Raw genomic sequence first — 26,946 nt, 5'->3', positions numbered from 1 at the left:
TGGTGTTGGTGGATGCGGTGGTGTTGGTGGATGCGGTGAATGTGGATGCGGTGAATGTGGTGGAAGTGGTGGTGGATGTGGATATTGGGGTGGATGTGGATATAGCGCATACTTATGGCATGACTAAAAAAAAGCAAGCTGGTTCTGAGACGCTGAGGGCTCTTAACGACAGATGAAATCAGCAGCATTCCTGGATTTCTTAAAGTTTGTCGGAGGGGAGGGGGGCCGTGGGCTTGGCAGCACGGAGCGCACAACAAAGTGAGTTGTGCTGTTTCTACTCCTTGGTTCAGGGTGAACCCTTAAGGAACTTTAAACGAGTGAATATTGCTGACTTCGTCTTTCTATTGTTCATGAAGGGTTTATTTAATTCGTGAAGGCAAAGAATATGAATGACGAGGCTGTATCTCATTCTAAACTGAATCTATGCTCTTCTGAGAGCTTTAAAGGCAAATGTGTTATATAAAACAAGCATTGAAAAGCCAATAGGACCAGCTTATTTTAGTCAAAGGCAATAGTATGCACACACACACACACACATTCATACATATGGTGACAAACGACAGTTGTATGAGGACATGCACATAGTATTAATGCGGTGGATGCATGGATAAGTTTATGGTTGGATGGGCGTGCCTGCATGCAGCGGTGGGTTGGTGGGTAGGGGTAGCTGCACACATGGATGGATGCAAGTGTGAATGGGTGGGTGAATGGATGCATGGATAAGTTTACAGTTGATAGCTGTATACTTGGATGAATATGGTTGGATGGGCGTGCCTGCATGCGAGGGTGGATGGGTAGGAGTGGCAGCACATGGAGATGGATGAAAATGTGAATGGGTGGATTTATAGAAACTGGATAATTTCAGATACAATTTATAATAAGAGGCGCTTTGCAGAGCTGGCGACGCTGCACCTCTCTAGATGTCACGTTAAGTTTGCTGAACTATGGGAATGTCACACCGAAGTGAAACCCTTCCGTTAACGAGCTGTGCAGGTACCCGGGCCGACTCTCTGCACTTTATCCACAGTGGGAGAGTGACATGAGTTGCGAAAAACATTCAGTTAATAAAACCGCATCCGAACCAAGTCCTGCAGCTATGAAAAGAGCAAATACATGTAATAAAGGTATTGTTTTGAACGTTTGACGCTGAAGCAGATACCAAGCACAGGGGCTATGGGGGGGTGGGGGGGGAATAGTTCCTCCATGGTCTATGTTCCGGCAACACACGTAGATGGATGAAAGTGTGAATGGGTGGGTGAATGCTTGGGTGAAACGATGCATGGGTGGATGTTGAATGATGGATGTCGGAAGCAGCTCATTGAGGGAGTTCTGTGAAATAAAATATTCACCAAATGGCCCCATGCGTGTCACCTGAGCCAACCTTGGTTTTGTATTTGTATCACACACCGAACATTAAGAACGCATGGTACCGGGAAGAATACCGAAAAGTGTGGGCAGTGTGAGCTCACAGACACCCGTCGTGATGCGCAAGCTGCCAGCTAAAGAACCGTATATATTTACAACAAGGGGTGGTGAGGGACAGAGTCTCTGAATTAAGCAGAAAGCTCTCACCCAGTCAAAAGATCAGGGCTAGATCCAACACCGTTTTTTAGCTCACTGCACCATCCCAGTTTCAGAACCTGGCTGTATGCAAATGAGTCTGTTCCTGTCCCAGTGCATGATGGGAACAGGGCAAACCAAACTACAAAAGCCAATTCTTACACTGGGAAGGAAACAAGCTCCCGGGGACCGGTTTCTGGCATTACAGCCGTCTTCGGCCCGGTTTGCTTGAATCCTGATGGTGCAATGAGCAAGGGTCTCACATCTGAGAATACCCTTCCACGCTTAGGGTGGACAAAAATATTTACAACAAGGGGTGGTGAGGGACAGAGTCTCTGAATTAAGCAGAAAGCTCTCACCCAGTCAAAAGATCAGGGCTAGATCCAACACCGTTTTTTAGCTCACTGCACCATCCCAGTTTCAGAACCTGGCTGTATGCAAATGAGTCTGTTCCTGTCCCAGTGCATGATGGGAACAGGGCAAACCAAACTACAAAAGCCAATTCTTACACTGGGAAGGAAACAAGCTCCCGGGGACCGGTTTCTGGCATTACAGCCGTCTTCGGCCCGGTTTGCTTGAATCCTGATGGTGCAATGAGCAAGGGTCTCACATCTGAGAATACCCTTCCACGCTTAGGGTGGACAAAAATATTTAGGGCAAACCAAACTACAAAAGCCAATTCTTACACTGGGAAGGAAACAAGCTCCCGGGGACCAGAAGAACGAAGGTTTTTGAATCAGTAAGAGGGTGCACTGCCTGTTCATACGCATAAAGTTTCAGAAAACAAGAATTTCTTAGGTGCTGTACGGCGAGTGGACAAACCCAAACCACTCCTAAGAGTAAGGAAACTACTCCTAACAAATAAACGGTTTGCCGCAGCACTCTGTAAAGTAAAGACGTTTTGTACAGTGACAATATACAAGCATGTTCCAGAACACCAATTGACAGAAGTTAACAAGTTCCACAAGATGATTAAATCTTGGAGTCTTTAATGAAGATTACAGCCAGCCGACACGTGTTTCATCGCCTTCGCGATTCCTCAGGGCTAGACGGCCGTGTCAACATCCGAAGGTCGCTTAGCTGGTGATAATTCCCTAGTAGCACTGGTGTGAGTGCGTCCAGAAGCGGTGAAAGTCCATATATATATATTTAAACAGCATATGCGTTTTAGGACGGGCTCGGAATCACTCGGTGTCTTTCACCAAACTATCGAAGCTTCTGTGGTCAGAGAGCGTGCAGTATCAATTCTGTTGTCGGAAAACCTGGTGCGGTTCCAAATATAATTCGTATCGTAAGCCGTGTGCGGCGTTTCCACGAAGCGACAAGCGAGTGCAGCTCTTCCCGGGCCCGGTTCCGTGTATGTCCCAGTGCATGATGGGAACAGGGCAAACCAAACTACAAAAGCCAATTCTTACACTGGGAAGGAAACAAGCTCCCGGGGACCGGTTTCTGGCATTACAGCCGTCTTCGAACCGTGTCGGCACCAAACATGGGATGCCATGGGAAGCTGCCATCAATGTACAAGCCACTGATTCCGGGAAAGAGACTTCAGAAAACCAGACTACCACGTTGGGCTACTGGTATAAAAGGGTCTTTATTTTTCACCATCTGCGTTTCCCAACTGTGTGCAACAGAGACTCGGTAAACAGTACAGAGAGGACTTGTGTGTAGGCGCGCTAATTGCTGCTCCATGTGCTTTCGGGCTCCATTCACTTCGAATCTCATTTGATGTGTTTACGTTTTGTGTTATTCTTTTTAGTGAGGAGAGCTCTAATACATATCACAGGGTTGTTTTGGCCAAACGCGGTTATAAACTCAGATAAATGCACATCCATATGATGTCACTTGTATAATCTTCAAAAAATAAGCATGGCAGTGGCATCCATGTTGAAAAGCAGTGACCTGTGCAATCACTTGGGGGAGGGACAGATGTTTCACCATGAGCCCCCCAGAGCCCGCAGGTGCCGTGCCCTTTCCGAAAAGAGGTGTCAAGTGACAGCGAGCCCGGCCCTTGGCAGCCAGTGCACAGACAATGGCCAGGAAGGGAGCCAATTAAAGGCCTGTGCAGGGGTCCCCTCGTGGCTGCAGCAGGGGATAAAGGTCACGAGCGAAGAAAGGTCACCGCAGGGGTTGGAACAAGCCTTCGCACCTTGAACAATACACGGGCACACCTGCTTACACTGTGAAGGGACGAGTGTAGCCTGCCTGCCCCTGCAAGTGCGGTTCTTTTGCACTAGTGAAATTATGTATTTGTCTCGGTGGACGGTTGCATTGAACATGTTACGTCCAGTTTCACGGTATTTGTGAAAGGAAGCACAAAACTGAAGCAAATGAGCGCAGCAAGCCTGAAACCTCTGCTACCTATAGTGCTTCGAAGCTACAAAACTGTGCCAAGAACTCTTACATGAATTACTACTAATTTGAGTTGTGTTTCTATTTCTACCTTCCTATTAATACATCTACGCATTTTAGAAGGATGCGTAGGCCTTTTTAATAGCCACCAAATGCCAATATTTGCTAAAAGAGTAAAACCAGACTCTATGTTAGAACTACCTGAATTTGGATTTATTTAGCGTACAGTCCTGGGGTAACATAATAAAGGATGTTATTCAGAACCCGAAGTGTGGGTTAAAAGCGAGACAAGCGGATGGAGAGACCTTCCATCGATTGTGTGCGCCCCGGAAGCTTTGGCTCTGGGGCAGGTCACCGTGAACCCCTTTCTCGCAAGATACTCTACGCGGTGGGAAGTGCGGCAGCAGCTGTGTGAGATCTCCGAGTCACTGCAGCGCGGCAAATACATAATATTACATCATACAACACTTCAGGGACAACTTCGATAAAATGCTTAATTTGTGCGGGTGGTGAACACCGGCTTCAATTTTTGGGGATCAGCACTTCTTTTTCCAAATCAGACTTTAACTCAAAGCAGGGCAAGAAAGACGGATTGGGGAAAAAGATGGAGGCAAAAGCTGCCGCCGTGGCAAGGAAGGACCGGACAGCCCCTATTCAAGCAAAACAGCTTGCTCATGCCTTTCACTGTACCCAAGGACTCTGTCACAACTCACCGAATGAAAGTCTAAAAAGAAACGGCCGACGTGAATGGGCTGAGCGGCTACGACTGTGCGGACTTCCACCCTTTAAGCTGTGCGACGCCGGAGAGGAGGGAAAGAGGAGAAACGAGAAGAAAAAATAAACAAGTTAAATAAGGAGACACGGCCGGCCGAGCGGCCGTGAAACTGAAAGCACGGCCGGCCGGCCGTGAAAGCCTTTGATCCGGCAGAGGGGTGGAGCGGCACCAAGCTGGGCAACAGATGGCTGGCGATTTGATGCTGTGCACGCGCATTTTAGATCAATGCGCTTGCGCATTGACCTATAAGCCAAGGGCACAGCACCAAATCGCCAGTTGGGTAAAGTATGTTTAAAGCCCTATAGTCTCGCTCTGCTCAATGCGCATGCGCATTGAGAGGCGAGACCTAATAAAGAAGGGCATGTAGAGATAGTGGCCAGGGAGAGTAGAATTAGAAGGTGTGCTGTTTCATTAGGCGAGTTGGTGCTAGCGTGCGTTTGGTGTTGGTGGCTGAAGGACATGAAAGGGGTCAGGCGGTGATGCGAAGCAGCTATAAAAGTTTGCGAGTAGTGTTAGGCTTGCTAGACATGCAGGAAGAGAGTATTGCTGGAGTTTGCTAGAGAGGGTCATGCTGAGCGACATGATAAAAGACAGATGTTTTGGGAAGTCTTAGCTGCTTGGTGAATGCTAAGGATAGGGTGCTGTTGCTGAGGAGCGCATGATGCTGTAAAAGTAGAGAAGGTGTTCATGCTTGTAGCTAAAAGTGTATGTTTCAGATGGCGTGTTGTAGAGGTGACAATAGCGTTTACACTACAGAAGAAAGTTATGAGCAAGGTGTACTGGAGTGTGAGGGGGAATGAAAAGAAAGGATGGCGGGGAGGGAGGGGGGAGGCGTTGTTGAAGATGACGTAGCGGTAGAACAAAGTTGCTGTAAGCTGGAGGTGTACCTTATGGCAAAAGTGCAGTAGCAAGGAAGCACGAGAGACATATGTTTGTGTTGCTGTATATGCGGTTTTGTTAAGTAATGGGAGGAAGGGTGTGATTTTACTTTTGAAGTATTGTTACTGATGAAATGCTGATCAAGATTTGGACTGTGCAGTTACTTTTGGGAAAGAAGACACTTTACGGGCTAGTTTGTGTCATGCATACTTTTGCAATGTTAACAGATAAATACAGGTACTGCAGAGTTATTATGGGATACGTGAGAACGTTTCTTTGAGCACACGGTAAAGATGGTGAAAAGTGCATTCATTACGTAGTTAATAATTAATAGTGTGAGTATTCAGAGTGAACAATAGCAGACGTACGTAATGCAAAAGCAAAGCTTTTGTGGCAAGAATAGCAGCGCTGTTTGAGAGGCAAGAGACTATGTGCTGTACACGGGCAAAGACATTGCAAAGCTGCATGACGGAGCTGACTTTACGAGTTTGTCTGGATGCAAGTGGGGGGTGTGAGCTGTTAATTATGTGCGTTAGATGTTTTGTATACAGTGTAAGATTATTACTAGATAGTGGTGTGCGTACGGACGGGGCAGAGTTGGTATGGCGTTAATAACAGCAGAAGGAGGTGGACGAGCACTAGGCTGTTAAGTGCGAAGTCTAAGATAGGTAGGCACGTGGAAGGAGTTGACTGTAGAGAGTGGAACTTGTGAAAAGAACTCCTGCCCCTACCATGCACAGAACTAAAACCACCTTTGCCCATGCGTCACCCCCACCGTCGTCATCATGCGTCAGCAAAAGCAGCAAACTAAAGGCGTCTGCAGCTTATCTATGTTCTGCAAAACACATTTGCAAAAGTCAATGTAAACATCGCAAATAAATGCTTAAATGCGGGTTTACAAAGTCATCGTGGTGAAATTAGGCAAGGGGCTCCTATTGTATTTGAATGACATTATCAAGAAGCTTAACACAAGGCAGTATGTGACAAAGTGCATCTGAAGCGGATTGTGGTGAGGCTTACTGCCATGCAGTACGTGACTAAGTGTTTAAGCAGATTGCATGAAGATTAATGCAATTTTAATATTTGCTGTTTATTGTACATACAGTACGTTATGTAGGCAATGGTGCCACTTGTGCAAGTATTAAAAGCAAACAAAATATAAGAGGTAGCAAAAAGTGTGTTACAAAAGAACAGTGACGAGTGCATGCTACAAAAGGTACAAAACACAGGTAAAAGGGTATCACCGCATTAAATGGTAGTCTCTTAAAGCACACGAACACACGTGGTATAAGGTGCACGCCTTTTTTAAAAGCAGACATAGTGCTAGTAATAATGCTTCAGAAATGTTTTCGTCAAGAAGGTTTTTTGTGAACCTTTTAACACTTGCAGTGTATTTGGAAGCATGAAATTAGTAAACGTGGCATGCTGCTTGCTTGCACAACAAGCTCTTGGCATTGCTGTGATTGGGGGGGGGAAATGCGGCTCGGGGGCAAATGGTAACGAGCGCGTGAATAGGAAGAGCGGCCGTGGGAGGTGGGAGGGGAAATCGGAGAGTGCGAAGTGCAGGCGGGGGGGCGGGGAGTGGAGCCTTTGAAGTGTGTGAGGCACTGAGAGACAGATGGTGGTTTGTGTCGTAGCTGGTTTGTGAACGCGCACGGAGCACATGCACTGTGGCAAATCCGCCGTTGGTTGCAAAGCTTATTTGGCCCTCAATACTCTCATCCATTTATCACTTAAGTGATAAATAGTCGAGACCTAAAAACACTTACAAAGCCAACAGATCTTGCATTGGCAAAACCGATTGGTTTTGCCGATTCTGGTTTCTCACGTCACACTTCCACCAGTTCCAGTCCAGAGTGCATTCAGACCCCTAAAAAATGCAAAGTGCAGGTTGAGCTTCCTTGTTAGCAGACTTTACAGCTCTGCCTTAGCCCACACAGATTTAGAAACAAGAGAGGTTAACGGTAGGAGAGCCACAGTGGTGGGTACAAATGGAAGCACATCTCTCAGGTAGGCACGAGTTCCAGTCCACAATTTAAAGCGCTCCAGGGTTCCAAACTGACAAAGGTGCAGGGCGAGTTCCCTTTTCAACAGTTTTGTGAATCCAGTTCCTTTTCAAACACCCTTGGGATGTTGTTCTGTCTGAATCATAAGCAAGATCATTTCCAATTAACAGCGCTTGTATAATTTATCAACTAACAGAGTGTGATTTAGGGAGACTGGTCTTGTAAGAATTATTCTGAGGAATGTATTACCGCACAAAAAAGAGCATGTTAAAAATAATTTACAAACACAATGTGCACCTGATCATATCAAGCGGTAGAGGAGACAATGAGGCCACGCTATTAAGGGTGTACAACAAAGTCACTTTAAAAAATACAAATGCCCTTCTGTAGCAGAGGTTTCTTGGTTTTGTCTGCCTTAGCAAATCCAAATTATAGGTAGCTCATCAAACAAGATTTAAACCTGTAATGTACTTACATAGTTTGGCCTAAAATTGATTTCTAGTGGGTTCTTCTAAGTAACATTGTTGCTGGTTTCATGATTTTCAAAGGTTCAACTGTAAGTTTGGTGCGCAATTAGAGAGTTGGCTGCAAAGCATTATAGAGCATTGCATGACTTCGAAAGAGTTCTCCAAGTTGATGTTCCATAAGTAAATGACAGGGAATACTGGCAACCTGGCCTTTTGTTAACACTTTGATCCATTATAGTGAGAGTTAGGATTTTAGAGACTTGGATAGAAGGCAAACTTTTCATGCTGGACATTTAGGACAACGCACTGCGATGTGGACAGGTAGCTGCTCTTGCTCAGCATCTCCGCCTGTTCATCATCATTTGCACATTTTCTTTCTAATGATCATTCGACCGTACTGCATACAACCACACAACTTCCCACACCCAAGGTATTCCTAAACCTACCGGTCTTCTCCTAACCATGTCCCCAAACAAAGGAACTTGTGCTTTCCATCTTTATTATATTCTCCATCTTTTTACATCCTTAAGGAGCCAAATTATCCTCACCTCTTTCTTTAACTCGTTACTTTACTTAAGCAACAGCAGAAACTACCACACCCTAAACCATCACGTCATCCTGCTCATTCCTCCAATGTTATCTTTATGTAATGTTTAGACAAGCAACTCGTATATACGTACATTGACTGTGCTTCTTTATTGTATCGCTCAGAAGTAATAAAGATAAAAAGTTCATAAAAAATACTGTTCTGTAAACAAACATTAGTCACACTTGCAAGCTTGAAAATCTAGCCAACCTGCCAGTAAAATACAAATCTATTGAAACTAATCAAGATTAGGAAATCAATGAATCACTTCTAATAATTATTGTAGTAAGGCACAATACTTTAAAAACACATCATTTAATTGTTAACCCCTTCACTGCGGCGGCTATTCCCCCGCAGTGCTAAGGGGGCGCGGCGCGCCCATGCTGGTGACGGAACCGCTCCGTCACCAGCCGAAGTTGCGCTGGGCTCATGACGGAGCGGTTCAGTCACAGCCCCACCCGCTCAATGGAACGCTCAGCGCAGGCGCAGAATCCGCGCCGCACAGGTGTGCCGCGCGGGCCGTGACGGAACCGCTCCGTCATCAGCACAGCGCGACCGCGGCTGATGACAGAGTGGTTCCGTCACCAGCAGGGGAGGGGTTAAAAGATACCATACAATAAGTATAACAAAAATACAAACACACTGCTAAAAACAATATCCGGAATACACATGCTCAAACAAAATGAATCTGATAATTTGCATTCTTCCATGAATCCCACACACACCAGACTGTATATCAGATCCAGTGAAAAAGTGTTACACTTCACGTCACGTGTTTCATGCTCCCAGTCCAACAGCAATCCTCAACCTATTCATTCTTCCTAAAGCAAACCTCACCGTCACCATTATGCTGCAAACCAAAAACAAAAATCAATGCCCAGGTAGCATATCAAGTTAGATGCACCAAGAACCAAACAAAATTATGAAGTCAACATTCCAAATCAAACTGTATAAGAATCACAACCACATGCTACCAGCATGAAACAAAAAAACTTACCAAGCCTAGCATCGATTTTCTATCTTCCCTAAACTAACGTATACCACTATGTAACAGTAACATTCAAAACAACATTTATAAATTGCATTTGTACCTGAAATTTGTAGCTTCACTGGGCCATACATGCACGACCAGCTCAATGGTATCGTTTGTAACCAAATTAGGAAAGGCGTAGCTAGGTGTTACTAGGTTTCAACCCAATGACATTGAGGCCTAACATACGTCAGCAGTGATTCTTCAACCTACTGATTACATGTTTTGTCCCCAAAGTAAACCCTGGTATGTTACTTTAGGAAAAGGCTACAAAATTATAAATCAGGCCAGACCCGGTATTTTGAGATCACAGTTCAAGCCACAAACATTGAAAGTTCTTCGAATAAACCAAAATCCACAACCCATTCCTGCTGTTAGATTAAATGTCACATGACAGCCAACACCATAAACCAAAGGCCATATCATTAACAGAGTCTACTCCAAATTGAATCAACTCAGAAACCACCAAAGCAACATGAATCACCCAGTATTAGACACCAGGCAACAATCTACAACAATTCCAACATATTTCTTTCAATAAAACAAACCGTGACACATACACGTTGCATCTCATGACCGCAACATCCCACACACTGAACAACCAAGGTTTCCGTTAGTATGTTAGAACGTGAAGTCTAGAATGTTTGAATATGCAGACATGTCTAAGATAGGAAGGACTATGCAAGCTAGAATATGTCAACGTGGTTGTGGCCACCCACCCTACTACTTGATATCATGACCTGTCAGTTAAGTCTCCCCTGAGTGTGCTACATCTTCAAACCAAACTGACAAGGCTAAATTAACACTGTACTAATCAAAGCATAGCAAACTCCATGTCTGATACATACATTGTATATTTCGAAGTCAATTATTTTAAAATCAAAGCAAGGATAATGGGATGTATAATTATACAAGCATTTGCAATGCATTAGGTATCGCATTTGCAAGAGTTTAATCTACTGCAATTGTACATGACAAGGTCTTTTTTGTGTTTTAAAAACCAACACATATATAAAAGGCATTGTTATTTATATTGACAATAGCTCAAACTATCGCAAAAGCGAGACCACTTTAATGGTTGCCGCACCACTTTCTTTAGACGCTGCTTGCCCTATTCAGCTTACAGTGAGCCGCGGCTACAGTACCCCTTTCTTTAGACAAGGCTCGCTGTAAGCTGAATACGGCAAGCAGTGCCTCATGAAAGTGGTGCGGCCACAATTAAAATGAAAGCACAGTATGGGGCGCTTTCACCAAAAATAAAACAAAACAAAGGTTCCTGAAGGCGCCGCTTAAGTTCAAGCGGACAGCTGTGGCAAATAAAATAAATAAAGAAGCGGGTCGCTATAGTTAAAGCGGACCAGTCACCATTAATAATAAAAATATAAAAGCAGGCAGCGTGCTGCTTTGTAGGAAAGCACACTGTGGGTGGAATAGGGGAAAATCATTAAAAAAGATAGTGCTCACAGACTGTAAATAAAGCCGACGTGTAACAACGCAAGTAAAAAGTCCAGTCCTCAGGGGGGGTTACAAATGCTGACAAGGCGTTACTAAGGAGGGACTACAAAGCTTATTCATGAATGAAAAACGATTTAGAAAGGACAGGAGCCAATTGAAAACATGGGCGAAAAATGGGTGGAGCTTCCAGTCCCTATCTGAATACAGCATGCCTCACAGAGGCATTAGGTCGAGCAGCCCAGGCTCGACCTAAAAATATATGATTGCAACCACTGACGTTCTGACACGTCTCCTCTGCGCAACACAGTCCATCTATGAAGTCTTTTTCCCAAAATAGTCAAATAGTGGCATGTTTGAGAAAAGAAAACGTTAGTTTCGAAGTAAAAGCCTGATAACTACGGTACATTAAACAGGCATAATAAAGTAAGAACTTAAAGCACAAAGCAAATGATACTGGGCACACTAGGAATTTTAAAAGGCAAACGTTAAGAGTAGGGGTCTGGGCTGGGCAATACAAAACCCGCATTCCCCCAAACGACGAAGTATAGGATTAATGCAACGATACGTCTTTCAATTATGTATGCCGAAGCGTTTATTTATTTGTTTGTTTATAAAGTTTTAGATAGCGCGAACTTGGCTAAGATATATCTGTACTGTCCACATTTCTGCGCACACAGCGTAGCCGAAAGCATTGTTTACATAACGGTCCATTTCCCTTCACCAGGGAGGCCTTTGAGGGCCATCTGGGCGTGCAGGAAAATGGTTTAACATGCCAACCTTTTGTCCTCAAAACACCGAAACGAACAACGTTAGGTATGCATGTTTTTGGCAAGGGAATGTCAAACACTGAGATAAGCCCAGACGGAAGCATCAGCTGGTGTGTCACGCAAAAATTTCACAATGTCATGCAATTCCGGAAGAGGTCTGTGTGCGAGCCTCGCGCTCTGGGATGCCTTAGGCGCACCCACTGAACCGTTTGTGGCCACAAGCTAGTGAGCAAGACTGCCACGTGTTACATTTGTTTACATTTCAGATGAGAGGCGGAATCGTATTGCTCTAGTGTGATATTATGTTGCAAGTTGTGAACAATCAAAGTATACAATAGAATATCTTCCAATAGTTGTCTGAGTTACAGTCCCGGCTGGTATTTTGGTGAACCATTCATAAGACAGTGTGGTATCTATCCGCAAGCACATTTCCTCAACCTCCCAGATGTTTTCTATACCTCGATTGCTCACTGTCACGCAGGACACACTAAAACAGCCTTCGCCCATCCGCAATTAAATCACTTCAATAGAAATACACAGCTTCGTCTTTTAAACTTAACACCACACGCGCGAATTCTCTTGCAAACTCTATTTTCCACAGAATGTACTATATCGAGACAGAAATCCCTTTAACTTAATGAATAACCATCCGTCCCATCGCGACAAACCCGCCCAAACAACCACCAGTGCATAAAACTCCTGAAAAGCACAAATACGATCTCGTCGTATACACCACACACTTATAATACAATTCACCAAACTGCCACATATGCAACCACAACTCAACCGTTACCCCTAAACCAACATCAATCCACATCTCTTGCTATAAACACACTTGTTGCACAATGTGACATTTCTGTGCTTGGATTTTCTTCGCTGCCAAAATAGAAAGTACTAACAAAACAGGCAACTAGGTAAGCTCCAGTACTAACTAGCAATATTAAAAAGTAAACATTTTACTTCAAAATACCATGATGCACCAACAACCAGTCTCCAGCCAAAATCACACGAACGAACAAGAAACAATCCCTCCCCAATGCACAACCACCAGCCTTAGTATTACCACCCCCCACCTTCAAATATGCGACTACCACATGCGCGCGCCCATCAGCACTGAAATAAAACACTCGAGCTGTCTTTTGAACCCCACGACACATGCTCCAACAACAAAACAACATATCAAATCAGTTGAGCTTCCCCGAAAACACAGAGAGGTCCCCAGTACGTGTTTACGCACTCTGCTCCACTCCAGCCCCCTCAACTGGAGAGCCGCCCTGTCCTCCCAGGCACCTTTCCCCACGGGCTGCACTCACCCGAAGCTTTGCTTGCAGTCCTCCCGTTGCCGGCTGAGCTGGTCCCAGCACTTGACTACGGTGCGAGACGGGCGTTGGCCGGGGCGTAGGCTCGTACTCCAGCGCGGGGGTGCGGCTCGCTGCCTTCTCTGCCGTTCCTGCTCACAACGCCTCCGGCACATCGGCGAGCCTCCGAGACGGCCACGGGCGTGCGCATGCGTAAACTCACAACATGGCGGAGAAGAGGCCGCATAAACAGGGAGGAAGGACTAAACCGGGCTTCATGGATTAGAGCCGAGGGACCAAACACGAGCAACCAAGTGCGTTGGAAAGAGGATGAGCAACAGCACGAAGGGCTTAGAGGAAGGACTAACGCAGCACGCACAGAAAGGATAAACAAGCGAACTAACTCTGAAGCAGAGAAAGGATAAATAAGCGAATCAACTGGAAAAGCAGAAAGGATAAGCAACCAAGTCAACTGTAAAACTCAGTGTAGAAGAAGCATTTGACCCAGCAAACGTCTTACCGCTATACACTTTGAGTAACTGGCAGTTATTGAGTGTTACCTATGATTAGCAGAAGCAAAATTTTATTTTCACAAGCCGTTCTTAATTAACACTACAATACATCTTGTCAGGTTCACCTGGAAAAAGACATTCAAGCACACGTCCTAAAACGAAGCACAAGTTCTGAGATTTGACATCTGTCGTTTCCAATTCAGTTATTCTACTGTAATTCTAATCTTTAAAAAATAACAATAATATAACAATAGCCATATCCGCTTATCTGTGTCTATATATATATATATATATATATATATATATATATATATATATATATATATATATATATATATATATATATAAATATGATAGAAATAAATCAGTTCAAAATGTATCGGCTCAGTGTCATCGTGCTTGCCAGTGATCAAGAGCTCTTAAGCTCGAAACGTGTATGGCTGTTGTAAGGGACTGTAACATGGTGAACAGCCTACTGCCTGTGGCATCGAGAGCGGTAACCCTTCCTTGTGTGGCGGCTCCACTTAGGGCAACATGTGGTGGATATATATACATATATATATATATATATATATATGTGTCTTGTCTTGGAGGATGAAGTGTGAGAGATTGATGAGCAAAACATTATTGTAATATCTAGGCGATTATAATTTACTCTGCGGTCCTTTCCCATGTTTCATGGTTAATATAATGCTAGACCATCAAGTCATATAAAACGAACTCCCTTTGGATATATCTAATTGGATCTTACAATCAACTCACATTACCCTCACAATCATACCACTTATTTCCCTGGGGACATCAATGTGGGAAATATGTGGTGTGACTGTGAGTGTAATGGGAGTGGATTGTAAAATCCAATGAGATTTATCCAAAGGGAGTACATTTTATATGCCTTGATAGTCTAGTTGTGGTACCCTGCCCCTTTGGAGAGTGGGGTCCTTCTCTGTTTTAACAGATTATATAATGCTAGATTCAGGGATTTATCTGGATTGTTTGTGTTATAGGTAGTCCACTTAAAGGTGCATGGACGCTATATCATATATAGGCAGCCATAGAGGTCAAGGCTAGAACTGTGTATGTGTACACAAAAAACTAGGGTAATCAGAGCAGGTCCCTTAATCTTGGGATATTGCCCACTACACTGCAAATTCGACTAATCAGCAAAGAAAAAAGTGGAGCAGCAATCAAGGTTGGCAGCCTGAGCAGAAACTACACAATCTTGACATGCTTTAGTTCCATCCACTCCTGCTAGCCTTATGGACACCACAATTTTGAGTAGAAGTTCATGCTTCTGTCCTCTTTGATGCTTCCAAAAGTGGACCAGCACCAGTCGGGTAAGCCCTGATTGTGTCAAGGCGCGGACTCCAGCCAGACATACATCCCACCTTTGTGAGGGTGAGAGTTGTGCTACTTGATAATCCTGGTGACAGCACAATAATGAATCAGCCACCCTCTGTTACACTTCTATTGTCACTGATAAAAGTGGCCACAATACTTTTCTTAGACCTTTGATTTTTCTAGTTTATATGAGGAGGCATCTTCTTGTTCTTCTAGAATTTCCTCTCTGACAACTTTCACTTCTAATATTAGTAGTAGTGAATGGCATTTGAGGGTACAAAGAGACAATGAGGTGAAGTGAGACTCACCAGTCAACCGTTGTTGCTCTATGACAGCAGCATGGCATGCATTTGTTAGTTATCATTTAGTTCCACTTAAGCCCAGCTCTTTTCTGGCCTGTGACCTTACAAAAACATCTTTAGATGTCTACTCAAGCGACCATCTAACTTCAACAATAAATACATACCAAAGTGTGATCATACAAACTGAACTTTAAACAAAGTAAACAAATATAAAGGAATGCGGACCAACAAGGTATTATGAGTAAACTATGCAAACGATAAGTGTGCAACACTGTATTGAAAAAAAATCAGTGTGATTAATCCTGTGTTTTCTGAAAATGTCTATTTTTTGTGGATAAAAAGGAAAAAAAAAATGTATTGTTAAAAATGCTCCACAAATTAACTTTCATATGTGTTCTCTAACTGGTCCCACCCCACTCTCCTCCCACGTCAATTCACTCTCGCCTCTTTTCCAGCGAGAGGCCTTTTGAGCCCAAATAATTGTAGTCAAGATGTATCATTTCCTGTTCTTGTCAAGTCCAAAGTCAACCTCTCAGAGTGTTTGTCATGAGAGAGTGGAGCCTTTTGTAACCTTGATCATCCAAAAACTCTGGCCTTGGGCCATGTAGGGAAAATCAAACTAGTCCGACATACTACTTCAAGCCTGGTTGAAATGTTTGGCACTAGCTTTCCTGGTTCCTGGGCACTTGATCCCATCCTGCTGAATTTTGCCATGGCAGATATATTACTGCAGCCTGCTTTTATTGGCATTAGAAGTGGAAGTATGTCAAACCCTGTCAATTAGGGAAAATCAAGCTCCGCCCGACTACTTCAAGGCTGGTCACAATATCTCATGTTAGCCTCTCTGAGTTTCGGACACTTGGTCCCATCCTGCTTTTCTATACCATTGCTGAGATGTCACCTGCAACCTGTGGGTATCAGCATTTGAAGTTGAAATACAGCAAACCCTTCCAACAAGTAACTTTACACACCCTTAGCTTTAACTAGGAATGTTGTGATGGTAGAGTCGTCTGCCAGTTGGTGCAGTCTGCCGGACTTTGCATCTTAAACCTGTAATTTAACAGAGAAGCTTTTTCAAATGATTTGAAATGGTGGTTACCTTCTGATCTAGTGAGCAGCATGACAACACTACTTGTTTCTAAGGGACAGAAGAACCCTACAATCCTGCACAGGAAAGGCACAATGTGAGTTAACAAAGCAAATGCAGCTTAAAAGAGTTTGATTATGCGTTGCTGCTCATGAATAAAACTATGTTCCTATGAAGACTGCTTCGGCGTTTCCTCTCCCTGAAAGTGTGGTGGAAGTTTCTGCTCTTAGTTACCCTTGTGCCTGTCTCTCCTAATGCTCTTCTTACCTCTGCCACAGGCAGTTGTGGGCACAATTCAGCACAAGGTTTGCTTGTAGGTCCTATTAAGAGTATTTTGTGTGAAGTTAGGTTAGTAGGCATGGCATTACAGGATATTATGCCTTAATGTAGATCTGGACAAACAAAACATCAATGCATTTTATAAACTGGTGGACATAAGTGGATTAGTGTACCCTTTCCCATCTTCCCTTCAGCCTTCTTTTATGATTTCACTAATGTTCTCCTATGGTCAGTGGCGGCTCGCAGAGGTAGTGCTGTGGAGCGGTGAGGCGGGGCGGGAGAGGGTAGTGGAGTCGGACATACGACGAGCAGGAGTAAGATAAGTAAATAAATTATTAAAACAGTTTAGCTTGCGCTCGCTGCATCGCCAAGTTGGCGATGCAGCGAGCGCAGGATAAATAGTTGTATTTATTTATTTTCTTACTTACCTTACTCCTTCCCCTCGTATGTCTGACTCCACTACCCCGCCCGCCCGCCTGCCTCACTGCCCACAGCACTCCCTCTGCAGGCCGCTACTGCTTATGGTACCATGAAACCGGTCCTAGGATGCTTGTTTCCAGTTCAGGGAGGACCTGGCCTGGCAGTTCGGGCTGGACTGTTTCCATTGGGCGCAGGGCCAAGATTGATTTGAATATGGCTGGGTTCAAACTGGGATGGCATGGAGAGCAAACAAATCGATTATTTAGGCCCAGATCTCCTTAATGGGGTGAATGTATGACATTGTTCTGCATTCTGTCCATCAACTGTTTTTTTTTATTATGATATCCCAGAATTTACATAATTCACTTTCTTTTATGCTGATGCAACAACATGTGTTCCATTGTGCCCCCCCACCATCTACTCATTCCAGCCATGCTCCCACACAGGTGTCTATCTCTTATGTATGTTTATATCTTGCTCCTTCTAAGATGACTCTTCCATGCTAATCCAGACATTCTTGCTACTTTCTCTCTCAGCTCATTCAGATGCATATCCTATTTTTTAAGGAAGTAGGGTGCTATTTTTTAGGCTTGTGATTTTAATGCAAACACCAATTGTAAAAGATTGTGGGCCTCGCAGGCGGGGCTTTGCTGTCATTTACTTGGGGCTCCACAATTTGATTAGTGTTGATATGTCAAGGTTGGCAAATAATTTGAATGGTGGCTAAAGATTTGGCTGCATCTTGTGGTACCTCGAGGGAAGTGCAAGGATTTTTACATTTATTCTCCACTGTTAATGGGACTATGCTGACTAATAATCGCAATGTTGTAACTTCTTTTATATCATCCTGTACACCATCACTTGCATCGTCCACTACTTTAAGCCTAACCCAATGCCCTAAATATATCCTTACCTTAAATCGTCCCGTACCTTAATCATAACCCTTTCCCCATCCTAATACTATCCCTTACTCCTACCCTAAACACAGTACCTTCCATTACACTTTTCTAACCCCAAACGAACCATAAACATTAAGCTAACCGTGACCCAGTACTACACCCCGTCTCTAACCCGTACACCAACCCTACATTATCCCCCACATCATCCCATACCCTAATCCTAACCCCAAAGATGACCTAAATTTTCGCTGACCTCCCCCATCCCAAAAGCAACCCATACATCAATTACTAACGTTTTAAACTTTTTATAGTCCAACAACCTACTTTTGTATTTGTGTTACACTACATTTTATTTTTTCCCCACGCAAAACCTGGCCTAGGCTTGACACCTTAGTTACAAGATGTCACCTTGAGATGTTTGCTGTCATCAGTAAAGAAGCCCACTGTAGAGTGAGAGCCTCGCTGCTTCAGAAAGGTTGCTAATTCAAAACCTTGTCAGAAACCAAACTGTGCACATCTGTTCCTATGCATTATGTATGGCACCCCATGTTCAAGTGCTTAAAGGCAGGTGGCCGTAAACAATAATGTACATTATATTGTTCTCTGGGGAGGACATTAATGGACATTAGCTAGTCCTCCATTGCTTCAAGATCTGAAACATGGAAAGGAATAAAAAAAGAATAATTTTGATTTTGTAAGAAATAAGATGGAACATGTTCTGGGTACCTCATTTCAGCAGACGAACTGCAAAGCCTTACCTTAGTAAGTAGGAACTGGTGCAAATGCCTAAACACACCGATGAAGGCCCCTCTTTTCTTTTTTAAAACTCGGAGGACCTCATTCACAATATTTTGATGCAGGGCAACGCAGCAAGAATTCCTGCTGCGCTGCCGGGCACTAAAATAAAAGGGCAGGAATGCACAGTATCTACAAGATACAATGCATTCCTGTCTTTCTCCCCTGCGCTGGCGCACAAACAGCAGCTGTACACCAGCACAGACACTCTTGCCGACCACACTGGGAACAGCACCAACACCCACCGACCATGCACACAACCTAGGATTCATCCTTGACTCCTCCCTCTCCATGGCCAAGCAGGTCAACGCCGTCTCCTCCTCCTGCTACAAGACCCTCTGCATGCTCCGCAGGATCTACAAGTGGATCCCAACCGAAACAAGAAGAACGGTGACACAGGCCCTCGTCAGCAGCAGACTGGACTACGGCAACGCACTACGCAGGAATCCCAGCCAAACATCTACGACGACTACAACGCATCCAAAACGCCTCCGCCCGACTGATCGTCTACATACCCCGCCGCAGCCACACCACCCCCCACGTAAGAGACCTACACTGGCTCCCCGTGGACAAGAGGATCACCTTCAAGCTCCTCACCCACGCACACAAAGCACTCCACAACACCTGACCAGCCTACCTTAACAGCAGACTCAGATTCTACACCCGGCAGCCCTGCTCCGCCAGCCTCGCCCTCGCTGCTGTCCCCCGCATCCAATGAACGACCTCTGGCAGCAGATCCTTCTCCTACCTCGCCGCCAAGACCTGGAACACCCTCCCTACCCACATACGGCAGACCCAAGACCTACTTGCCTTCTGAAGACTCCTCAAGACCTGGCTTTTCGAGCAGTAGCAGCACCCCCTCAGCGCCTTGAGACCCTCACGGGTAAGTAGCACGCTCTTCATGTACATTGATTGATCGATGCCTGCTCTGAGGGGATGATTGTTTTTCTGGGGGAAGGTACACCTTCCTGCACAAAAAGCAATCATTAAAGGAACTTTCCTCTTCTGCAGCATGTATAGAAACAGGAAAAAACAAGGAGAAATAAAAGTATTTTTCCTCGTTGCGCCTCCTTTCACCTCCCCTGGGGAGGTGTAGGATTTCAACACATTTCCAGGTTTACAAAATGTTGTGAATCTGGGAATGCATTGAGTTCCATGGATGTTGCATGGGAACTCTCACAGCAACACCATTGGAACGCTCTTTCACGCAGAGTAATGCGTGAAAGGAATACATATTTACAAGGTCATGAAAAGTCACGCAGGGTGATTTTACATGGCCTTGTAAATATAGGGAGCCCATTGCCCTGCCCGTGTGTCAATAAAAGTGACTCACCGGCAGTGCAATGGGCTTGTAAATAAGGCCTGAAGTCTTTTGTTTCTTTCCTTTACACACTGAAAAATAAGATCAGGAAAAAACAGCATTCTCCATTTTCTTTGTGCGGAAGAAAACAGAGAGAAGGCCTGCATCACTACCACGTTTGCTTCTTATTCTGAGAGAGAATTAAACTTGTAGTTTATAAGATTTTCACTTTGGCTATTTTCTGGATATTTTCAAATGACGAAGCACATGACAGAAACATGCTTTACAAGTAAAATAACAAGCATTTGCAATGCAATAAGCCTCACATTTACGAGAGTTGGAGCTATTGCCATTGTAAATGAAATGCCAATAGCTTAAACTCTGACAAATGCGAGACCTGTTGCATTGCAAATGCTATATTTGGAAAAGCGCCCCATGCAGTGCTTTCACGTTAATGGCGGCCACACCCCTTTCTTTAGACGCGGCTCATCTAAAGAAAGGGGCGCGGCCGCCATTTAAGTAAAAGCGCAGTATGGGGCTCTTGTACAAAAAAGCATCTCTTTGTCAAGTTGACAAACAAATGCTTTTCTTTGTAAAAGTGTCCCATGCCGCGGTTGCTCTTTAATAGCAGCAGTGCACCTTTCTTTGGACAAGCCGTGTCTAATGAAAGTGGCGTGGCCGATATTAAAGTGAAAGCACCGTGTAGGGTGCTTGTAAAAAACAAAGAAGAAAAAAAACCATGCAGTCGCGTCGGGCGCAAACAACAAACTAAAGACACGGCCACCACTGCATCAGCATGGCGTGTCGTGCTTGAAAAAAAAAAGTGTTGAGGGAGAGTGGGTCCTGTCTGCAACAGCAGGCAGGAGAAAAACATTTAACCTAACAGTGCTCAGAGGCTGTAATTGAAGCCTTCTGAGTAACAACACATGTAACTGTGGGTGTCCTGATGGAAGGTTACAAAATGAGACATGCCGGTACTAAGGAGGGACTACTAAGCATATTGACCAATGAAAAGCCTCAGTTTCCAAAGAACAATGACACAAGTCAATGAAAAATATGGGTGGAGAGTGGGTGGAGCTTCAAGTCCCCATGTGAATACAGCATTCCTCCCAGAGCAGCGAATGCGCTGCCCTGGCTCGACCTACAAATTACAATGACGTGTTTTAATATCATCAGATTCACTCTTTAAGAACACCATATCACGATGCATTACCAGTGCACAATCCAGATGCCTCACCTATCGCTCGTTGACTTTATTCTTTTCTTTGACCCTGTTCAATGCTCTGCTGCCTTTTTGCTAGATTCACACTTTAGAAATACTACATACATACATACTGAAAACATCTACAGGGTAAGGAATGCATTTGTTTCCCCTTTACTCTTTATCACTGGTAGGTGAAGCCTTTCAGAAAGGGTAATTGAGTGTATGAAAGAGAAGGCAAAAAGCAGGGGTGAGAAGATGTGAGAGGGAGATGACAAGTTGAAAGTGATAGAGAGGTGACAAGTTGAAAAAAAAAGGAAAGAGGGTAGAGAGGAGTAAGAGATAAAAGGAAAGCACCACGTGAGAGCAGAGGTTCAAGAAAAGAAAAAGAATGAGATAAGGGGTAAAAGGTAAAGAAGAGATGGCAAAAAAAACAAGCTAAAATAGAGGGTAGACACACAGGCGTGAGGGGAAAAGAAGAAGGCGAGAAGATAAGAAAGGCAGGTAAAGATGGTGAAAAGTTAGCTGGGGGAAAAAGACTAAAAGGCAGATAAGGCATATGAGTTGAAATGCAAGGGTGAATGGAAGCAGATGAGAAGGGAAAAGAGAGCTAGGAGGGTCAGGTTAAATCAGTGGAGGTAAGTAGTTTCCAGTTGTTGCTTTGTGCAGTTACAAGGCCAGTAGCAGCCTTGATGCTAGTCAGTGCATTGGACTATCAACAGAGTGTTGTTCAGTAGAACTGTCCAGAGTAGAATGTCCCATAAGGTGCTGCTTTGATGCAAATGGTTTGGAAACCTAGGGCTGAGATGCGACCGAGCCCCCAAGGTCTGGAATGGCTGCTGTGGCAAATTGAATGATGTGCACTCAAGCAGAGGACTCTTGGGGCTCGTGACTGTGGAGAAGACGAGTGGGGACCAAATGGAGAACAGGTATGGGAGCGGAAAAAGACACAGGGATAGGTCAAGGCGGATTATGTGAGTTTTGAAATTGTACCACTACTAATTTACACAGACACATACACACACACAGATTTACACCCACACAAGTTCACCATTCGTGTAAGAGCTCCTGAGAGCAGGGAATCTCAGAGGAATTGTTAGAAGAACACCTCCATATTGCAGTATTTTGGTCATCAGTCTTCTAAACATATATTTCCCTTTACAACTCAAAAACACACATCAGCCAACAACTTCTCCACTTCATATACTCCCTACCTACAGCCATGCAAGTAACTGTTCCCCCACGATGTTTTCCCTTTACACCAACTCCCATGAAGACAGACAGCATTGTTTAGAGTTTAGTGGAGAGGAATCTCTGCCAAAAAGTAGCAGATATTCCATAAACCATCTTTAAAATTCCAGTAACATCAATGCCTTATATTCTTCTCCTTCCACTTCACATACCACCTTTCTCCACAAGACATCCATGTCTTTTTTTCTTTTTCCAAGTTGTCTCTGTTATTCACCTGACTTGAGTCTAACAGCCTTACATCCATTAGACCCTGGAAGGTCACCTATCAATCATGGTGAACACTAAAATAGAAATCTACAATTTCACGACTTAAAATCCTCAGATTTCCTGGCATTTGCTATTCTGGCCTCCTCTGATACTCTAACTCCTTACCCTCTACAAGCTCCTTGTAATGCTATTCAATGCCTGCTTGCAAATGACGATGTTCATCTTCATCATGATGTTCATCTCCGTCACCTCGTCCAATCAAGTTCCAGGTACTACATATCAGAATGATCCAACCTCAGCTCTACTTCCAGTTAGCCCCATCCTGCCACCATAAAGCTGGAGAGCTTGTGGGCCACAACCGAATCTACTGCATCTAAAGGCACTGCACTAGCTGATATAACCACAGTAAAGGCGATCTCTATTGCCAAGCCTACCTCAGGCAGGGCTGTCCTTTTCTCAGATAGTGCCCTGGGCAATTTCAAATTTAGGGCCACCTCCCACCTCTTGTGAAAAAATACCCCCCTCACCCGCTGCCGCTTGTAATAAAGATCCCCGTTTCATACAACTTTCTTACTCCCAGAATCTACCATTATGGAGACATGAATATCTATTTTTGGACAAACACTTTTACTATAGACACCTTGTCCACTGTTCATTGAATGCTACGTTGAGCTTTAATAGTCAAGTGTGGAGGACTCACACAATATATTAAGCTTAAATGTCCAACACAAAGGGTCCCTTTGACCCAGATGCCTCAGACACACTTCGGACAGACTAGCATGGATTTATTTGTGTCCCTCATTGTCCTTTTAATTGTCTTATGATACAAGATGGTGAAATATTTGTCCTCCTAAAACTTTGTGAATTGTGTTGAAACAATGAAGGAGTTGAAGAGCATAATGCCTTTGCTTAAAGAGTGGGGAAACTACACGCTGTATGTGGCTGTCGTGAGATAAGAGATCTGCTGAGACCAAAAGATTCTCCGTAACTGCGATCTATTACAAAGGAAGATGACCGGAGGCGGGGGTAATGCGACTGACTTTATAGTGGAGCAGTGCGCTCACTCTCACTATCTACAGAACCTCCGCTGTAAGAAAAGAGGAATCAATTGTGAGAAAACAGATGGAATCTTGAGCTACTAAACAATATGGGATCCAGAAGGGTCATACACACAGACCTGCTATTAGGAACAAAAAGTTCTGGCTCTTGATTGATGCAGTTGGGGAATAGATATATCCCTGAAAAATAAAGAACCAGTGGGGCGAAATAGACCTTTTCTACTGCACCGCCAAGGGAATAGCAAACACTATCAAGCAGATGGTTGGCCACAATCCCAGGATACAACTACAATAAGATTGTATTTGACTTTGTAACATTGGACATGAAAAAAGAGAGACAACAAAATAACCTAGGTAGCAGCCAGTAATGCTTACTGTAGGTGTGCCCTGGCCCACAATAAGAAAACTGTTCCAGAAGCAGTTCTGTAGCACCTCAAGGACTTGCCCTCCTACTGAACCCAATGGCTCTATCTAATTCATGACCGTTGCTATTTGCTCATGCAATTGTGTGCTTCTTTCAGTGTCTGTCCTCTGTGCCTCCTCTTGAAGTACAGTTCTGTTCTTATTGATTTTGGTTTCTCACTATATTCTCAAACATTGCCCTTCTCTTATTGAGCTTGGTTTTCCCTGTATGCTCACTCACTGCCCTGCACCTACTGATCTTGGCTTTTCACTATATGCTCTAGCATAGCCTGCTCTTCTAATCTGGGTATTTCAGTATGTGTTCCGATACTATCTCGATCTTTCTGATCTTGGATTTTCCCTCTATGCTCAAGTACTGCCCCGCTCTTACTGATCTGAGCTTTTCACTATCTACTCCAGCACTGCACTGCTCCTACTGATCTGTGTTTTTCACTACATATTGTAGCACTGCACTGCTCTTACTGATATGAGCTTTTCACTACATACTCGAGCAGGGCACTGCTCCTACTGATTTGAGAATTACTTTATATACTCCAGCTCTGCACTGCTCATACTGATCTGTGCTTTTACTAGAGCACTACACTGCTCTTACTGATGCGAGCTTTTCACTATATCTTCCAGCTCTGCACTGCTCCTACTGATCTGCAAATTACACTATATACTCCAGCACTGCACTGCTCCCACTGATCTGTGCTTTTCACTATATATTGCAGCACTGCACTGCTCATACTGATTTGAACTTTTCAATACACCCCCCAGAACTGCACTGCTCATAGTGATCTGAGAATTACACGATATAATCCAACTCTGCACTGCTCCTACTGATCTATGCTTTCCAATTTATTCTTGCGCACTGCACTGCTCTTACTGATCTGACCTTTTCACTATATACTCCAGCACTGCACTGCTCCTACTTATCTGTGCTTTTCACTATATACTGCGGCACTGCACTGTTCTTACTGATATGAGCTTTTCACTATATAATCCAGCACTGCACTGCTCCTACTGATCTGTGCTTTTCACTATATACTCCACCACTGCACTGCTCCTACTGATCTGTGCTTTTCTCTATATATTCCACCACTGCACTGCTTTTACTGATCCAAGCTTTTCACTATATCACCAGCACTGCACTGCTCCTACTGATCTGAGAATTACACTATATACTCCAGCACTGCACTGCTCCTACTGATCTGTGCTTTTCGCTATATACTCCAGCATGGCAGTGTTCTTACTGATATGAGCTGTTCACTATATACCCAAGCACGCCACTGCTCCTACTGATCTGTGCATTTCCCTATAAACGCCAGCACTGCACTGCTCCTACTGATCTGAGCTTTACACTATATACCCTAACACTGCACTGCGCTTACTGATATAAGCTTTTCACTATATACTCCAGCACTACACTGCTCTTACTGATCTGGAGCTTTACTTTAGGCTGCTGTGCCCATGCTAATTTAGGCTTATAACTGTTGCTCCAGTACTACCCTGCTAATTTGGGCCTGTCACTATATTCTGCAGCACGGCCCTGCTCTTACGTATCTGGGCTTCTCACTAAGTGTTCCATTACTGCACTGCGCTTACTTATCTGGACTTCCTTATTTATTGGTAAGGATTCTTTTGCTTTGAATAATATTAGATCACAGTCTTTTTAAAGACGACTTTGGCTAGTATGTCATCACTCCCTGGATCACTGTACTTTAGGAAACGTTGGGTAATGCTTTAATGTCAGCTCTGAAGTCCAAGAAAACTCATACAATCTCTATGATCTATGTATTTTAGCAGCTATGTATTTATTTTGTTACTTGTGTAATACGTTGGCCATTTTTCATCCTTTTCACTAGCAATTCTCCTGAGCAGCTAAACTGTAATATAAAGAAAGATGCAATAAATAAATTATATGCATACTCAAAAAAATCGATCTTAGAGCCAGTAGCTGTCTGTCAGCTGTCAAGAATCTGCTTAAAATTGATCTCACCTTTTACATTATTAATGCGTCATCACTGAGACCCGAATTGCGTATTCACACAAGGACCCCACGGGACCTAGGGTTGAGAAAACGACACGCATTTATGACAGTTGGTCTCTTTCCCGCCTTCTCGATGACTTATTAGCCGTCGGCTGGTGAATTTCCACTGGGATGACATTCTAGAGACAGACATCAGACAATAACAACTTCTTGTTTGAACCCTACTTACATCACCAGGCAAATGTTGGTGGGTGGAGTGAGCTTCAGTACACATGGACAGATCATTTGTGGACTTGAACGAAGGCCTGTAACTGGGACAAAATGGAGGATTGCATTTAGGCCCTGAATTTGAAAGGCACCTAGATCACTCAGCAGCTCGATTTTTGACAAGTTCTCAAAAACTGGCCGAACCCCTTTAATCAAGAAATGTCAGATTTTGTCAGATTAAAAAAAATAAAAAGTAAAGATAAACCTCATAGTGTAGGCTTATCACTACACTTTGTAATCTTTCAACTCAGCACAATTTAACACATTTGGCAAGCTGAACCAAGCTTGTTTGTATGTTGTGTTGGGTAATTGTGATGAGGATTGGCTTGAAGGTTCACAAGGAATTCAAAAATGACATCAAACACTAAAAATGGATTATTCAACAAAAGCATATTTGTATATAAAACCCATTTTTATGTATAGTGGAAATGTAGCTAGAAAACAGCAGAACGCTGAA

General features: G+C 43.9%; 1 protein-coding gene across 3 annotated transcripts in view; it reads right to left on the bottom strand.

The window, feature by feature from the left end:
• The window catches only part of EPN2 (epsin 2), a 475,186-nt gene extending 461,802 nt beyond the window's left edge, over window positions 1-13,384 (bottom strand). For 2 of the 3 annotated variants that reach the window (XM_086940721.1, XM_086940718.1), the window contains exon 1: window positions 13,191-13,384. The gene's annotated coding sequence lies outside the window, so the exon portion shown is untranslated. The remainder of the gene's footprint in view (window positions 1-13,190) is intronic. The other variant, XM_086940720.1, reaches the window with a different exon arrangement.
• Between the last annotated feature and the right edge of the window lie 13,562 nt (window positions 13,385-26,946).

Source organism: Lissotriton vulgaris, chromosome 10 (genome assembly GCF_964263255.1).
Source record: "Lissotriton vulgaris chromosome 10, aLisVul1.2, whole genome shotgun sequence".
Lineage (NCBI taxonomy): Eukaryota > Metazoa > Chordata > Amphibia > Caudata > Salamandridae > Lissotriton > Lissotriton vulgaris.
The sequence above is the reverse complement of the archived record's forward strand: the minus strand, read 5'-3'. Positions and strand labels throughout refer to the sequence as shown.